Source organism: Plecotus auritus, assembly GCF_963455305.1.
Source record: "Plecotus auritus genome assembly, chromosome: 5".
Classification (NCBI taxonomy): Eukaryota; Metazoa; Chordata; class Mammalia; order Chiroptera; family Vespertilionidae; genus Plecotus; species Plecotus auritus.
Window position 1 is genome coordinate 88244505 of NC_137776.1, and position 12879 is coordinate 88257383.

Consider the following 12879-nt stretch of genomic DNA (forward strand, 5'->3'; position numbering starts at 1 on the left):
TTGTTAAAAAATATTATGAACAACCCTATTCCAACAAACTAGACAACCTGAGGAAATGGACATATTCCTAGAAAAATACAACCTTCCAAAACTCAATCAGGAAGGTTCTAAAAATCTCAATAGGCCAATAACTAAGGAAGAAATTGAAACAGTGATCAAAAAGCTTTCAGCAAACAAAAGCCCAGGCCCAGACGGCTTCACAGGAGAGTTATACCAAACATTCAAGGAAGAACTAAAACCTATCTTCCTCAGACTATTCAAAAAAAATTCAAGAGGAAGGAACACTTCCAAGCTCATTCTATGAAGCAAGCATCACCCTAATACCAAAACCAGATAAAGACAACACAATGAAAGAGAATTACAGGCCAATATCCCTCATGAACATAGATGCCAAAATCCTCAACAAAATCCTAGCAAATCGTATCTAGCACTACATCAGAAAGATCATACACCATGACCAAGCAGGATTTATACCAGGGATGCAAGGATGGTACAATATCCGCAAATCAATAAACGTGATACATCACATAAATTGAGGGGGAAAAACATCACATAGTCATATCAATTGACAGAAAAATCATTTGACAAAATCCAACACCCTTTCTTGATAAAAACTCAACAAGGTGGGAATAGAAGGATCATACCTCAACATTATAAAAGCCGTATATGATAAACCCACAGCCAGCATCACACTCAATGGACAAAAACCAAAACCATTTCCCCTAAGAACAGGAAAGAGACAGGGATACCCTCTCTCACCACTCCTGTTTGACATAGTACTGGAAGTACTAGCCATTGCTATCAGACAAGAAGAAGGAATAAAAGGCATCCAAATTGGAAAAGAAGTAAAACTGCCCTTATTCGCAGATGACATGATACTGTACATAAAAAACCCTAAAGACTCCATCAAAAAATCATTAGACTTAATAAATGAATTGGGCAAGGTAGCAGGATACAAAATTAACACCAAGAAATCTATGGCATTTCTATACACCAATAGTGAACTTACAGAAAGAGAGACTAAAAAAGCAATCCCATTTACCATCATATCAAAAAAATTAAGATACCTAGGAATAAACTTAACTTAAAGAGGTAAAAGACCTATACGCGGAAAACTACAGGACACTGAAAAAAGAGATAGAGGAAGATATAAACAGATGGAAGAACATACCGTGTTCATGGATTGGTAGAATCAACATCATCAAAATGTCCATTCTACCCAAAGCAATCTATAGATTCAAATAAATCCCCATTAAAATACCAATGGCATATTTCACAGACCTAGAACGAACTCTCCAAAAATTCATCTGGAATAAAAAAAAGACCCCGAATAGCTGCAGCAATCCTGAGAAAGAAGAACAAAGTAGGTGGGATCTCAATACCAGATATCAAGCTGTATTACAAAGCCACTGTTCTCAAAACTGCCTGGTACTGGCACAAGAACAGACATATAGATCAATAGAATAGAATAGAAAACCCAGAAATTGGCCCAAACCACTATGCCCAATTAATATTCGACAAAGGAGTCATGAACATGCAATGGAGTCAAGACAGTCTCTTCAATAAATGGTGTTGGGAAAATTGGACAGATACAAGCAAAAAAATGAAACTAGACCATCAACTTACACCATACACAAAAATAAACTCAAAATGGATAAAGGACTTAAATATAAGACGGAAAACCATAAAAATACTAGAGGAATCCACAGCCAGAAAAATCTCTGACATATGCCGAAGGAACTTCTTCACTGATACTGCTCCTAGGGCAATGGAAAATAAAGAGAAAATAAACAAATGTGACTACATCAAAATAAAAAGCTTTTGCACAGCAAAAGCAACCATCAACAAAACAACAAGAAAGACCACTACATGGGAGAACATATTTGCCAATGTTATCACTGATAAGGGTTTAATCTCCAACATTTACAGGGAACTCATACAACTCAACAAAAGGAAGATAAACAATCCAATCAAGAAATGGGTAACGGACCTAAATAGAAACTTTTCGAAAGAAGACAGAAGGACAAGAGACACATGAAAACATGCTCAAAGTCACTAATTATCCGAGAGATGCAAATCAAAACGACAATGCGATACCATCTCACACCTGTCAGAATGGCTATCATCAGCAAATCAATAAATGACAAATGTTGGCAAGGATGCAGAGAAAAAGGAACCCTCGTGCACTGCTGGTGGAAATGCAGACTGGTGCAGCCACTGTGGAGAACAGTATGGAGTTTCCTCAAAAAACTGTAAATGGAACTCCCATTTGACCTAGTAATACCACTTCTAGGAATATATCCCAAGAAGCTAGAAACATGAATCAGAAAGGATATATTCACCCCTATGTTCATAGCAGCACAATTCACCATAGCTAAGATTTGGAAACAGCCTAAGTGCTCATCAGCAGATGAGTGGATTAAAAAACCGTGGTACATCTACACAATGGAATATTACGCTGCGGTAAAAAAGAAGGAGTTCCTAGCATTTGCAACAACATGGATGGAGATGGAGAGCATTATGCTAAGTGAAATAAGCCAGGCAGAGAAAGACAAATACCACATATCTCACTCATTTGTGGAATATAATGAACAACATAAACTGATAAACACAAACAGTTCCAGAGACAGAGAAACATTGATCAGACCATCAAACCTCGGAGGGAAGGTAGGGGAGGGTGGGGGTAAGGGGGAGAGATCAACCAAAGGACTTGTATGCATGCATATGGGCCTAACCAATGGACATAGACAACAAGGGGGTGAGGGCATGAGTGGGGCGGGGGGTAATGGGGGAAGAAGGATACATATGTAACACCTTAATCAATAAAGAAATTTTTAAAAAAAGAACACTGTGATTCTAAGAGCTCATATCTTGTCAAGAATATAAATGTTACTCACAAAGGACAACAATGTCCAATAGCTCTTTTGATTAGATAAGTTCAACTGTCAGATTGCCAAGGAAACAGAAAACTCTAGATGGACCATGAAGGTGTAATACCAGAGACTTGAAAAAGAAAAACAGGAAAGCAAGAAAAATTTCCATGACAAGATCATCGGGGGAGTTAACAGCTACTTGAATTGAGGGCTTCATAAGCCAAATTGTGAGCTCCTAGGAAGCAGCTTAAATCCAGTTGTCTTTTTATTGTTTTTACTTTGTTCCTTTGTGCATGGTTTAAATTTTCTTTATTTTCAAAAACAGTTAAATAAAAACCAATAAGACCATAAACAAAATAAAAAGAGCTAGTTTGTTAAAATTTATTGCAAAGGAAGTGAAAAGAAATAATTTCTGCAATTAAAAAAATATGACCCACAATGCAATACCCACTCATGCCTACTAGGATGTCTATAGATTTAAAAATGGGAACTTGCAAGTGTTGATGAAAATGTGGAGAAAGTGTAGCTCTCACACATGCTGGTAGGATATGAACCGGCTCAGCTGCTGTGGAAAACAGTTTGGCGGTTCCTCAATAAGTTAAACACAGAATTATCTTATGGCCCAGCAATTCCCTCCTAGTATATATCCAAAGGAACTGGAAACAGGAACTCAAATAGTCATATGCCTATATTCACAGCAGCATTGTTCCCAAGAGCCAAAAGGTGGAAACAACCCGTGCCCACCAACGGATAAATGGTTAAGCAAATGTAGTTTATATGCGTCAATGGAATGTTATCCAGCTATGAAAAGAAGTGACACTTTGCTGCACACATGGCTCCCCGCTACGTCCAAGCACCCTTCACTCCCCATTTGCATCAGTGGACTTGCTACCCAACTGATGTCCTTCCTCCAATTTGGTCCCAATGCTAGCCCATCACATAAACTGCTGGTAGGATAATACTCCCAAACACACAAACCCAGCAGGGGCAGGATGGTGGCATATGTCCTGGCATCTTCTCTCAAGCTCCCACCATAACGTGCCAACACCCAGGAGGGGAAAGGGCATAAAACCACTGTGCATGTGGTGAAACTTGGTCACTGTTATTTTGTTTGTTTGTTATCCTCACCCAAGGATGTTTTTCCATTGATTGTTAGGGAGAATGGAAGAGAGAGGGAAAGACAGAACCATCGATGTGAGAGAAACACATCAATTGGTTGCCTCCTGTATGCACCCCGACCAGGGCAGGGCTGGGGAGGAGCCTGCAACCAAGGTACATGCCCTTGACTGGAATCAAACCCGGGACTCTGTGATCCGAAGGCCAGTGCTCTATCCTCTGACACAAACCGGCTAGGGCAGGTCACTGTTCTTTACAGCAAAGTGAAAACTAGTGGGTTTTGTTAAAATAAATAAAATCACTAGGGTTTTCAATGATTGGCATCAAGTATTACTATGAAATTGCCACCCCACTGGCCCAAACAATTAATTAGGGTCTCCTATACTTACATGTACTTCATTGGGTCCCTCTTCTGCTCCACTATGCCCAGTTGTCCTTCACCATTTGTGGGTATTGGATGTCTCAACCAGAGCGTCAAAGCTCTCCTAAATCTAATATCCAGCCACAACCTAGCTTATCCACACCCTATCCATAGCTCCCTCACACCCTCCAACAACGTCTGCGTTGCCCACACAAAACTCCTGTTTCACAAATTAGGGATGTTCATTCTCAAACCACTTGAGCAACGCCTTCTACTTAAAGCTCCTGGTGTTGTTCCCCCTCCTTTTCAAATCCTATCAGCAAGTCCCTGCTCCTCTTCCAGGAAGTCTCCCTCCCTACTTGCCCCATTGATGTGTTTCCTGTGACTGTTAAATGTGGTTTTTGAATGGTAAGTTATGACTCTTCATTAGTAATCATCTTGTATTGCTATCAACCTATTTAATGTGCATTTCTTCTGTCCATCACATTGTGTCTTCTGCATCCCACCTCTGCAGGCTGTTGCAGGTGGGGTTTCCTAGGACACAGGTGCTGAGATGGAGACTAGTGAGTGTGCAGAAGTTTATTGGGGTGTGACTTAGGAGGAAACATCCCGTTCAGGGGTGAAGATGAGAGGTTTGGGCTGAATTAGAAGCTGAGTTATGATGTAGTCTCAATAAAAGTCTCAGCTAAGCCCATTGTGGGGTTCCAAAGCTGAGATGACCCCTTGGGAAAAGGGGGCCAAGAGGATACTCTGTGTTGATCATGGCTGAGGCTGCTCCTAGAAGGGGTTGCAACCTTGGGCAAGGGACTCCCTTAAGAGGAGGCAATTCCAGAGGAAGCTGGGGGTGGAGGACTGTTTGTGACAGTCTCCCCAGCAGGCAAGGGAACAAGTCCTTTTGTCTTAAAGGGGGATCTGGATGTCAACTCTGACGGCTTAAAAAGGAAGTGCGGAGAGGAAGGGGGAGAATGGCGGGAGAAGGGGAAAGAAAGGAAAGGAGTTCCCTGTTCACCTGTCAGGTCCTGTTTGGAGCAGAATGTGGGAAGGTGATCCTCCCTTACTAGGGAGGGCGGGTGCAAGGAGGCAAGAAGACTGCTGTGCAGTGCAGTGCCGGTGCTGACCAGAGGTGCGGTGCTGGCCGCGGGCTGAGCTGCCTCTGCATCCAAGCCTGTCAGACTCCTGAGTCCCCTTCACTCAGCTGGCACAGGAGTATGGTCATTGCTCAGGAAGTACCTGCGGTGCTGACAGAACAGGGGTGCACTGCTCTCTTTGTAACCCTTAGAGACGGAAAGAAATAATTCACAGAAGAAAATAACCTGGCACACAAACTGTATTTTTAAAGGTAAAAGTTAAGTTTGCTCAAAGTGAGAGTATACAGAGACCAGATTTTCTGTAAAGCCCAGAAAGAAAAAAAAAAAAAAAAGCTGATTTGGTGAGATAAAGGAGTTTCCTGGAATGCATTGGAATCAGAAATTACAAACATCAAAGAAAGCTCGTGGAGGGGGCGTGGTAATGACTCTGTCCTGCCCTTCACGGGGAATCAGATTCCAGGGAAGAGAAAAGCAAGTTGAAAGAAGCAGGTGGGGAAAGCAAAGGGCAGAGATGAGCCCAGCTGGGCACCAGCTTCTGAAGTTGACTCAGTGGCCATTAGCACAGCAGGGGAATAGAGCACCAGGCTTTTCCTGCAGCTCAGGAATCGGAATTCATTTCAGCACGGGACCCCACCCCGTCGCAGAAGGAGTGTAAGTCTAGGGCTCCCAGAGATCCTAATACCTTCTGTCCCCAAGTGTGGTAGTCAGCAGAGCAAGGACGATGGGGGAGGTACAGAGGTCACCAGGGTGGAAAGCCCAGATGCCAAGCAGTGGCCAACTGTAGGGTGGGACCTCGTCCCCAGGGTGACCTTTCCTCCCCTGGCATATGGCTGGTCATGCAGTTTGCCGCCTCCCCCACCCCCACCAAAAAAACAAAAACAAACAAAAAAAACGAAAAACTTCCTCCCTCGAGATGATATCTAGGCCTCAGTTGTTTTTTAGCTCCAGGCCCAGAAAAGCAACAAAACCATACCAGGGACCCCACGGCTGACCTCAGGACCAGCTGCATTGAATGACCCCTTGCCCTAGTGCCAGCCAATCAATCAATGGAGACCACAACACTGAAATGACACACCTGGAAAACTGCTGAATATTCTACTGAGGTCTTCCCCTGGGACCGCCCCTAAAATCTCCTCCCTTAAAATCCTTCGGACAGAAGACCCAGCGTGCTCTCCCGTTTTCTTTCCCTTTCGCTTCCCTTTTCCCTTCCTCTTCCTCCCTTCCCCCCTCAACGCCCCCCCCCCCCCCAGGTGTGTTACCATTAGCTTCCTCACTCCCAAGCTCCTAGGGTCTTTCCTTTACCTCTATAATTTGTTTCCTAAGCTCATTTTTTTCTAGGAATTACTTTTTCTACTTCTGTGATTTACCAAATAAATGTTCTCGTATAGTTTGGGTCTTGGCTCTGAATTCTTTTCTAGCCAGAACTCAAGTACCAAGGCTGCTGAACCCAGATCCAGTCTTTCCCCATGAGTCTAATAATCCCTATTTATAGGACACGGAGGCATAGCAAGATCAACAGCTTGACAAGGCCCAGCTGACAGACCCAGTCTGGCTTCTTTACAGCATTTAAAATTGCTCTCACAGCCCAGCAGGCTTTAGCACTTACCGAGCACGTTCCATTTCTCTTGCTTCTTCCTTCATGTGTAGAATGAAGTTGCCACAAGTATCCCATAAGGTTGTGAAATGAAATGTATTGATTTAGATAAAGTGCTTAGAACAATGCCTGCCATTCAGTAAGGGTCAATAGGGTGTTTAAGAAAGGGGGAACGTGGATGGAGAGTGGCTGGGAACCGATGTTAGACCAGTGGTTCTCGAAGTGTGGCAGCAGCAGGATCGCCTGGGAGCTTCGTAGAGATGCAAAGTCTGGGCCGCCAGCTCAGACCTAACTGGGAACGGGGCCCAGCAGCCTGAACTGCAAGCCCTCCAGGTGGCTGGTGAACACTGACGTCTCAGAACTGGTGAGTGAGGCCGTTCTGTGGTGGCGCTGTTTAAGCTGTGACACAGCAGCTCTTCTCACCCGTGTCCTAATTGCCTCCCTGACTGCAAACATGTGTTTGGTTTTTGTTTTGTTTTTTTGAAACTCTGTATTTCCTTCCTCTTTTGCTGTATCTTCACTTCTACTTGGCTTTGTGATTAGCAGATCCCTGCTCCTCACTTTCTACAATCTGATATCCCCCCCAATACCCTGAAACACTCTAAGCTCTTCTCCATATTCCGTGAGTGGGCTCTTGGTTATCTCATCACTTTACTCATCATGCAGGCAGGCATGCAGGTTTACTGAGGCACACAGGAACTGGGAGGAAGAAAAGGGGAGAAGCTCAGCCATATCCCCAGGAAGCCTGCCGTCTAGTGGAGAGACAGTGTGTCCCTGTCCCAGGACTTGCGGCCAGAGCAAGAGCATCAACTGAGTCTGGGGATAGGGCAGAGGTGGAATCAGGACCAGCTTCTTAAAGGAGGTAACACTTGGTTTGAGACTTGATGAACCAATAGAAAAAGAGTCTGATAAAATGATATGAAAAATCATCTGTAAGAAAAGAAGGGAAATAATATCAAAGAATAAATGCTTTTTAATAAAAACAAAACAAAACAAAACCATACATGGGAAATATGTTGAGTACCAAAGAGAAATAGGAAGGTCAGCTGACTAAAGATAGAAATGTTCTACCCAGGTTTTCTTTTTTTTAAATGTTTTCATTGATTTCAGAGGAATGAAGGGAGAGAGAGAGAAACATTGATTGGCTGCCTCCTGCACACTCCCTACTGGAGGGCAAGCCTGTAACCCAGGCATGTGTCCTGACCTGGATTTGAACCGGTGACCTCTTGGTGCATGGGATGATGCTCAACTAATTGAGCCACACCATCAGGGCTACCCATGTTTTCTTTACAAAGCAAAACCAGACAAGCCCGAAGTGAATGAATGGTGGTCAGTCAATGTTGGGCACGTCCTGGTCATTCTCTGCTGGTGTCTTTGTTTTCTTCTTTTGCCTCCAAGCCCTTGCTTGCTCTCTTCCTCCCCAAGCACACTTCCTCCTCCTCTAGCCCCACCTGTCCGTGAAAATCCTCTCCTCTAATATCTGGGTAGACAGCTGCCCTCCTCAAGAGGGCTTCTCTGATCCTCTCATTCGAGGGGCCGGCTCCCCAGCAGGACCAGAAACCTTCATTTATACTTCTCATCACTGTTGGCACACTCGCTGCATCTGGTTCTCAGACAGACTGTCCTCTGGTGGATGACAGCTCCCGGGGTCAGAGCGCATCTCCCCCCTCCGCCCGCCCTGCCAGGTGCTCAGTGGTCAGGCTGCCTCCCTGGGCGGGCTCACACACAGTGGGTGCCGACCAGGAGCCCAGTGACACCTCCCAGCACATCACACAGGGACTCCAGAAGAATCGATGTTAAATTGCAGATCTAGTCATAAACTTTAAAAACAGAAATAAAGGGCAGGAAAGCAATGTGTAATTACGGAGTAAATTAAGGACACGATGGAAACAAGATCCACAGGTTCTACTATATCAAAGAAAAAGTTACTCAACAAAATGTAATAGAAATAATGCAACAATGGAATGTCGGAGAAGAAGTAGGTGACAACACTGACGAGAATCTGCTCTCCAATGATATGAAAACTGATCAATATTTATAACATCAGTACCCAGATTCTTGTATAAAGTAATTAAAAGGGGATGAAAAGGTTATACACAAGGATATGTAGATAATAAATCACATACAACCTTTTTAATCACTGAAAAAATGCAAATTAAAACAATTAAAATACATCATTATACACCAATTAAACATTTTTTTTCTGATGATAAAAAATTGATTTTGGCGAGGTTTTCAGTCTCATTTCTCCAAAGCAAGGGACAAGAGAACAATGAATCCATCAAATGTGCCTGAGGTACGATTTGGAAATATGCAAAAGAAACAATCACACTGTCCCTACATTTTAACTCAGTTATTAAATTTGGGAGAACATGCCAAATTTTCAAGGAAATCATCCAAAAGGGGAAAAGAATCCTGCTAAAGAGCCGTCAGCCAGAGGCCCTGCAAGTACTGTGCAGGCCCTGGGATTTTATCCGACTCACAAACCAAGGAGCTGCCCTGCCACTGTTTCACAGACTGCTCTCAGAGGACGTGAGGCTCCTGGATCAGAGACAAAGGACTTTATTCTTCTGGGCAAAGGCTGTAGCCAGAGCTTCATGTATGCTGGTTCACCATATTTTGTAAGTCCATGGGGGTACAGAAAGGACCTGTGATGGCCTGCGTAGGCAGTGGGCTGTATTACAGGAGGGGAACGTCGAGTGTGGGAGATTCACCACTTCTATAGTAAAAGGAAGCACGTTCGCCCTTAGCCCAGGGGAGAGGTTACTCATCCTTAAAAAAAATTATATATATATATATATATATACACACACACACACACACATATATGTATATATACACATATATATGTATATATATATGTATATATATTGATTTCAGAGAGGAAAGGAGGAGAGATAGAAACATCAATGAGGAGAGAGAATCATTGATCGGCTGCCTCCTGCACAGCCCCTACTGGGGATCGAGCCCACAACTGCAACCTGGGCCTATGCCCTGACCAGAATTGAACCGGTGACCCCCTGGTTCCTGGGCCAATGCTCAACCGCTAAGCCACACCTGGCTGGGCGTTACTCATCCTTTAAGGTGGCATGCTGCAAACACAACTTTGAGAAATTGCCTGGGTAGTGGCCTGTGTTCTTGGCATGCCATGCTATATCATGCAGGGTGCTCAGAGCCCAGGGCTCACCTCTCCCAACAATGGCTCTGCTACTTATTCAAATTCATTGAGTCACCTTCTATGTGCCTGGCACAGAACTGGATGGAAGGGTGCAGACAGCAGTGAGTAGACCCCCTGCCTGAGAAGGGCTTGCATCTAAGTGGGGAAGGCAGGCAACAAAAAGGAAGTGCATAACCAGCACGGTGCCACTCCTGCGAAGTGTTGTGAAGACAGACAGAGCAGGAGAGTGGGAGAGACAAGGCCTTTGGACAGAGTGATCGACTATAGACCCAGCGGTCAGGGGAGGCCTCAGATGGTGGCGCTGGAGCAAGAACAGAAGGAAGGATGTGGATGCGTGCCTTTTGGAGGGAAGAAACAGCAAACGCCAGCGCCATGAAGGTGAAATGGGCTTGCCCTGTTCAGCAAGCTGAGCCCAGGGTGGCTGGAGTGTGGTGAGCAGGGGCAGAGTCTGAAGGAGGGTAGAGAAGCCCAAGAAGACTTATAATGGGGACAAGAGGATTGTAAATGACAATCACACACATTTTATGTAAAACAATTTCTGTAAAAAGAGTTAAATGAAAATAATAGACTGAACCCGTGTAGTGTGTGGAGGGCAGCTTGGGTCCGAACCATGGAGACAGGAGGCCAGAAGAGCTGAGACCAGCTATCAGTCACAAGGCGAGTCTACAAACCGCTTGTTTCTGTGTCTGCTAAGGGGAATGATGCCTGAAAAGGGTGTGGACAAGATCAGGTGAATAAAGTGAGTGGAAAGTGTTTTCTTGTTACACATATTTGAGAGATTAAAACAGTAAAAACACAATCCACAACAAAAGACCACAGAACTGAATCTAAGGTTTAAGCTAGAAGTTCAAAAGCGTAGCAATAATCATCATCTATTAACATCAGTCAACGCTCTTTATAATAATCTGAGAGTTGTGATCGCCTTCATTTTTAAAATGAGGAAACTGGGTCCCGAAAAGCCTAAGTTGCTCACAGTCTTGCACTTAATAAACAATATGATATGCAAACTGCACCCAAGGGGAGAATAGGCAACAACACGAAAAGTGTTGAGAGAAATCTGCAAACTAAAAAATTGATATCAGGCATGAAAAATGTATATGGTTAGGAGCAAAGTCGGGAATAAAAGCGTGCCACGCATCTGGTTGTTGCAATGTGAATGCTTTTACATTTTTATATTTGCTCTTGTTATGATGTTTGTCCAATCAAATAAGGAGAAAACTACTGTGAAACCATTTCAAAGGCTAGTCACCATTTCCCTCTAAAGGATTGCCTCCATCGTGTCAATTTGCTCAAAACCACCCACATTCCGTTTTCTCCATGATCAAGTCCAAACCTTGGTCCTCAGCATTTACCTGCATGTTGTTCTCCTGCTGCCTTGCCCCAAGCCATTCACACTCCTGCCGGTGCAGCCCTCCATCCATCTCGTCCAGTATCCATAGCGCCCCCTACACTTCAAGCATGTAAGGGCTACTCTGACCACAGCTTCCCCAGCTCTGTGGTCCCTGGATAGCTCACTGTTTCTGATGTTTATATCAATCACTTGACAATTACACCTGTATTTTTATTTTGGCTCCTTGGCATGTTCTTTTTATGCCCCATGAGTGTGCTATCAAGTCTGTGTATGTAAGAACTGCCATACGCAATATGCAGAAAGCACTTACTCTGTGATGGGTGAGGAAGGGAGAGTAAAGGAGAAGGACATTCCTGGAGTGTCCTTCCCGCGGGGTCCAGATCCCCAAAGACTGCCCGAGTGCCAGGAGTGGCTGCTCAAGTGGAGAAAGCCCCTCCACCTTCACGGGCAGCCCAGGGGCCTTTCCAGAAAGGCCCCCTCTCTGGGCGCTGCCCCTGGGACTGCAGGGCCCCAAGGCTCACCTGAGCGCTGCTCAGCCTTAGGCTGTTCCTAGGGTGTTAGTGGGAAGGCAGTGGGTGGCCGTCCGCTGCCCTAACAAGAGAAGGGCAGTTTGGGCTCTGTGTTCTTTATGTTTCCTTTCCACTCCCAGGTACAGAAGTCCTGCAGCTTTAGGCTGATGTAGTTATGATTGAACTATTTTTTAAAAAGTCTAATTGGCTTCTACCTTTGTCTAAACGTTAACAAAATAACTCCAGACTTAACGGGGAGATGAAGACCTGGAAGACATATAGTCGGAACGTTAGCCACCGCCAGGGGGCTGGGTGGGGTATGACTGGCAGGGCGAAGATGGCGAGAGACTGCAAACACTCCCCTCCCAGGCCTCGGCCTAACTGCCCAGAAACCGCCTTCTTTCTGCCTGGAGCCCCAGGGTGAACTACTCGAGGTACCAGAAAGCCCTCGCCAGGCAGAAGCGCTGGGAGTGAGGCGCAGGATGGAGCCGGTTAGGAGCTTCCCGTGTTATATATCCCAGCGCCCGAGTCGCCTGTTGCAGTTTTACACAGATTCCTGGAAAGCAGAGCCCATCCATCTGGGAGGGGGCCCGGCCCCTCTCTTTCCAGAGATCTAACCATGCCCCCGGGCGCCTCCGAGGGGCCCGGCGGTGGCGGCTAGAGTTCCTACGCGACTGTGAGCCTCCTCCGGAGACCACCGCCGTTAGGGTGTCCTCCGCACCGGAGGCGGGGAGGCCCGTGCGGCAGGGCCCAGACCTGGCTTCTCTTGGCAGCTTCTCCAGACACCCCCACCATCACCCCCCGCGGCC